The sequence below is a fragment of the Myotis lucifugus genome, unplaced genomic scaffold, assembly GCF_000147115.1.
Source record: "Myotis lucifugus unplaced genomic scaffold, Myoluc2.0 scaffold_136, whole genome shotgun sequence".
In the NCBI taxonomy this organism is placed as follows: domain Eukaryota; kingdom Metazoa; phylum Chordata; class Mammalia; order Chiroptera; family Vespertilionidae; genus Myotis; species Myotis lucifugus.
In genome coordinates, this window is record NW_005871184.1 from 1514721 (window position 1) to 1520537 (window position 5817).

General features: G+C 44.5%; 1 protein-coding gene across 1 annotated transcript in view; it reads right to left on the bottom strand.

Annotated features, from left to right (window-relative positions):
* The window catches only part of LOC102430228 (serum albumin-like), a 108034-nt gene that overhangs the window by 39646 nt on the left and 62571 nt on the right, over nt 1-5817 (bottom strand). The gene's annotated exons all lie outside the window — the stretch shown is intronic.

A 5817-nucleotide genomic window follows, 5' to 3' on the forward strand; every position in this document is an offset into this window, starting at 1 on the left:
ACTCTTCAGTTCCTTGAACTTCCATATTTTCTTTCTTTCCCCAGGCCCAGGAACCTGCTTTTCTGTCTTCTTGGGAAACTATTTTTACCCTTTATCCATTAGGCTGGCCTACGCCTACTTATGTGGGGCAAGACAAAAGTAGGTTTGCAGTTGTTCATTCAGAAAAGAATACAATAATTAATAAATAATAAAACAAGAATAAACTCCGTGTTTCACATACTCACAGCTGTAAACCCACTTTTGTCCACCCTTTATTTCAGGGTCTAGCCCAGAAATTAATCCCTCCAGGGACTGGTCCTAGAGGTGCCTCTGCGGGGGACTCTACGGCACCTTTTGCTTCCTCCAATGGTAGCACTGGTTTAGTTAGGAAAATGCCAGCTGCCGAGACAAATCCCAGCATTTCAGTGGCTAATGCAACAGAATCTTCTTTCTCCCTCATCTAAGCATCTAGTGCAGTTGCTCTGACTGTTAGTGTTCTCTCCAGGGTGACCAAGGCCCCAAGCTCTTTCCATATTGTGGCTCTGCCATCCTCCATGGCAGGAGGGGGACAGTAGCTGACAGGCACTGAAAGGGCGAGGGCTACGCCCTCCATCTTGCCCCGAATCCTCCATTTTTGGGCAGCAGCCATGTGCTCAGCAAGAAGCTTCTTCCCGGAAGTCCAAGCCTCTGCTAGCCACACCTAGGATTTCTTTAAACTAGCCAATGATAATCAAGGGAAGTGCGTGCCATATATACGACCACATCCTGTGTAACGAGACACCGACTTGCGCCTGGCCAATCGGCAGGGCCCACAGTCCTCTCTCCTCTCCTTACTATAAAACCCCTCTCCCCACAGGGCTGGCTCTCTCTACCACTTGCTGCTGTGTCAGTAAGGAGGGTAGGGGAGCCAAGCCCGGGTTTGAATAAAAGACTCTTATGCTTTTGCATCAGGCACAGCTGGCTCCCTGGTGTGGTCTCATGGGGATCCTGAAATCTGGGCATAATAATTATATGAAATGCTGAAAGATATCCTTTAAGAAGAGGAAGAAGAAGAAAAAGGGAAAGATACAAATTATGAACAACAAATACACATCTATCAACAAGTGAATCTAAAAATCTAGTGAATATATAATCTGATGAACATAATGAACTGGTGATTATAATAGAATCAGGGGCATAGAAAGGGAATGGACTGACTATTCTTGGGGGCGGGGAAGGGGTGTGGGGGATGCGGGAAGAGACTGGACAAAAATCGCGCACCTATGAATGAGGACAGTGGGTGGGGAGTGGTGGCAGAGGGTGTGGTGGGAACTGGGTGGAGGGGAGTTATGGGGAGAAAAAGAGGAACCAATGTAATAATCTGAACAATAAATATTTAATAATAAAAAAAGAAAAAGGAAGAAATTAACATTAATGAAAAGAAAATACTTTAAACATTATTTCTTTTAGGAATCAAAAATCTCTTACGGCAAGTGTAACCTATACACTTACGACATAAAATTCTTATTTCCCCAATTCTTAGGTACCTAAGAAAGAACTTGAAAGTGAAGATATTATGTATCTAAACACACTGTTGTGCACTGCCCTGTGCACCACTAAGCAGCTTGAATTACTTTGTCAGTCAGCCAATATTGCAAACACCTCCGGCTTTGGTAATTATTTAAACATTTGTTTTTTCATATAACGTTCACTCCAGGGCCAAAGCTTTTGAACATTTAGTTATTCTACCTTTGTATTTCAGGGCTTTAATAGATGATAGGCATCTCTACAATGTTTCATATGAGAGAAAAAAACGTCTTCTATTAGGTGGGATTTGTGTGATTAGAATAAAAAACTAGGATTTGTTGAGCACTTATGATGGGCCCAGACTGACTTTTACAGAATTATTTTTGTTTTAGCCCTCACAGCAAGTAAGGAAATTGAGGCTTGGAGAAGTTAGATAACTTACCAAAGGCCATTGCCTAGTTGGAAAGTAAGCCAGGATACAAACCCACATCTGATTTAAGCACCTGTCTCTTAGCCTTCACCGTGCTGTAGTGAAAGAGCAGTTCATTATATCTTGCAGTAAATGCAGTGTTTCAAGACTGCAATGTGGTCCTAGCTGGATTGGCTCAGTGGGTAGAGCTTCAGCCTGTGGACTGAAGGGTCCTGGGTTTGATTCCAGTTCAGGGAACATGCCAGGGTTGCAGGCTCGATTCCTGCCGGGAGCCGGTCCATCCTTGCTGCTTGACACAGTCGCTGCAGGAAAGAAACATCTGCACAGCATATGTTTCAAGGGACCTGGCATATATAGCATATTGTTCTTAATATGTTTGCTCTCTTTAGCGCCATGTGTTTTAACCAAGGTCACCTCTCCGAGAAAGGTTGTTTCCCCAGGTGGGGATCTTTCCCTGAGGTTAGGGAGGGGATACAACCCCTTAATTAAGTGCCAGGCGGGTAGTTAAGCTACATAATCTTTACTCCCTGGAATGGAGATAAGAAACGCCCTAACCTTTGTAATAGAAATTGACAGGATTAAAATCGGCTGGTATAAATATGGATGTAACAAGACAATAAACATCAGATCCTAACCAGGACTTGGCTGGAGATCCTGGCTAGAGGTCCTGACTAGGCTGCTGATCAACTGAAGGCTGTCTTCGTGTCATTCCTTCTTCGCCGACTCCGTCCACACCTTTGGGGACCCCTGGACCCGCTGGGATTGGACTCCAGCAGATTCCCAGTACTGGGCATGTAGGAGGCAGCCGATCAGTGATTCTCTCCAATCACTGATTTTTCTATCTTTCTCTCCCTCACTCTTCCTCTCTGAAATCATTAAAAATATATTTTTTTTTAAAAAAGAATGCAATGGATACTGAGAAAATTAAAATAACTTTGTAAAAGTCAAAATTGGATAGCACAACCTTTCCAATTATTTTATATGCAACCATTATATCATCTGTGCACAGAGACATACAAAAGAATAGCAGGAGGAGAGGAAAGATGCCAGGAGTAACAGTAATTAATATACATTTGAGAAGTCCAGTCAGAAGGTTGAATGGGGCTTTGATATTCACAGGGTTGAATATCTGCATTTCATTACCTGCTACTGACTCTATAGCTGAAGGCAAACTCCCCTAACCTGATGATCTCTTTACTGTTTACTAAACAACACCTTTTTTACAAAAATATATTTTATTGATTTTCTACAGAGAGGAAGGGAGAGGGACAGAGAGCCAGAAACATCAATGAGAGAGAAACATCGATCAGCTGCCTCCTGCACACCCCCCACTGAGGATGTGCCCGCATCCAAGGTACATGACCTTGGCTGGAATCGAACCCGGGACCCTTCAGTCCACAGGCCAAAGCTCTATCCACTGAGCCAAACCGGTTATGGCTAAACATCACCTTTGTTATGTTTGTTTGCATTCCTAAATGGCAATTGTGTATTCTAGTAAATAAAAAGCAGATGGGAACGGAGATTCAGTGGAACTTGATCCCTTGAACCAAGTTCACAACTAGCTTCCCCCATAATTTCCAAATTTATATTTATTGTAGTGTGTATTAATTTGCATGTCAGCCCTTTCTTCAGGTTTTGAACCCAGGCCACGATGGCTGTAGCCTCACAGAAAGATAGAAAAAATAAATTAAAAATTGAAGTCAGACTACTATCGTATAGCACATACAAAAATTAAGTCAGAATGGTTCAAAGACTTGAATGTAAGACCTGAAACCATAGTCCTATTACATAAGAGGTAAACTCCTTGACATGGGCCTTGGCATGTCAAGATTTTCTGAATTCTACACCAAAAGCAAAGGTAACAAAAACAAAAATAAACAAGTGGGAGTACAGCAAACTAAAAAGCTTCTGCAAAGCAAAGGAAAAAATAAAAAGGTAATCTACCAAACGTTAGAAAATATTTGTAAATCATATATGTGAGGAGTTAATATCCAAATTATATAAAGAATTCATAAGACTTAATAGTAAAAAATAAACTTTTAAAAAAATAAACCACACAATCCAATTTAAAAATGGGCAGAGGATCTGAATAGATATTTTTCTATAAAAGACATACAAATTACCAACAGGTACATGAAAGGATGCTCAACATCACTAATGATAAGGGAAATGCAAACCAAAACCCAATCAAATATCATTTCACACCTATTAGAATGCCTATGATCAAAGAGTTCAGAATCCCAATAACTCAGAAATAACTATCAGAAAGTATATGTACACACTTATGTTCATAGCAGCACAATTTACAATAGCTAAGATTTGGAAACAGCCTAAGTGTTCATCATCAGATGAGAGGATTAAAAGACAGTGGTACATCTACACATTGGAATACTACACTACTGCAAAGAAAGAAGGAACTTTTAACATTTGAAACAGTATGGATGGACATGGAAAGCATAATGCTAAGTGAAATAATCCAGTCAGAGAAAGACAAATATCACGTGATCTCACTCATTTGTGGAATATAATAAACAACATAAACTGATGAACAAAAAAGGATCCAGAGACAGAGAAACTTCCAACAGATCTTCATAATTTAGAGGGGAGGCAAAGGTAAGGGTGGGAGAGGAAGGGTGAGAGATCAACCAAAGGACTTGTACGCATGCATAGACACAGACACTAGGGAGTTGAGGGCATGTGCTGGGGATAGGGGTGGCCGGGAAGAGGTCAATGGGAGAAAAATGAGATATCTACACTCATAAAAGAGAAACATGGTAATTAGCGTACGACCACTACCCTTCCCATTGGCTAATCAGCATATCCTTATGCAAATTAACTGTCAGCCAAGATGGCGGCTGGCAGCCATGCACTGAAGCGAGCAGGGAGGCTTGCTTGCTCCAGTGATGACAGACTCCAACGTTCCCCGCCTGCCGCTGCCGGCCTCTCAGCTGCAACTCTAAGCAACTATGTACTATGTTGCAAATAAGAAGCTAAACAAAACCCCAGAAACCGGCTTTCAGTCAGCCTGCCTTCAGCCAGCTGCAACATTGTATCGATGTTTTCAGCAGCGAGGCCTCAGAGTTAAAGCTGGCCCAGAATAAAAAAAAAAGAAAAGAAAAAAAGGAGCAGTTGGGAGCTTCACTCACCCACTTCCAGAAAACAGCCCTCAGCCCCTCACCCAGACTGGCCAGGCACCCCAGTGGGGACCCCCACCCTGATCCAGGACACCCCCTTCAGGGCAAACCAGCCAGCCCCTACCCATGCACTAGGCCTCTATCCTATATAGTAAAAGGGTAATATGCCTCCCGACACCGGGATCAGCGTGACAGGGGCAGCGCTCAAACCCCCTGATCAGCCCTGCTCTGTGCCTGATAGGGGGGAGCTCCCCAATCCCCTGATTGCCCTGCGGCTCTGTGTGTGACAGGGGGAGGGGCCACAACCTCCCTATCTGCCCTGCTCTGTTCCTGACAGGGGGCAGTGCCCAAACCCCCTGATCGCCCTGCGGCTCTGTGAGTGACAGGGGAAGGTGCCCCAACCCCCTGATCAGCCCTGCTCTGTGCCTGATAGGGGGGAGCTCCCCAATCCCCTGATTGCCCTGCGGCTCTGTGTTTGACAGGGTGCAGCTCACCAACCCCCTGATCGGCCCTGCTCTGTGTGTGACAGGGTAGAGCCATAACCTCCCCATCGGCCCTGCCCTGAGTGTGACAGGGTGCAGCGCCCCAACTCCCTGATCCGCCCTGCTTTGTATGTGACAGGGGGCGGTGCCCCAGCTCCCCTATCGGCCCTACTCTGTGAGTGACAGGGGGGAGCTCCTCAACCCCCTGATCTGCCCTGCTCTGTGCATGACAGGGGGGGAGCTCCCCAACCCCCTGATCGACCCTGCTTTGTGAGTGACAGGGGGT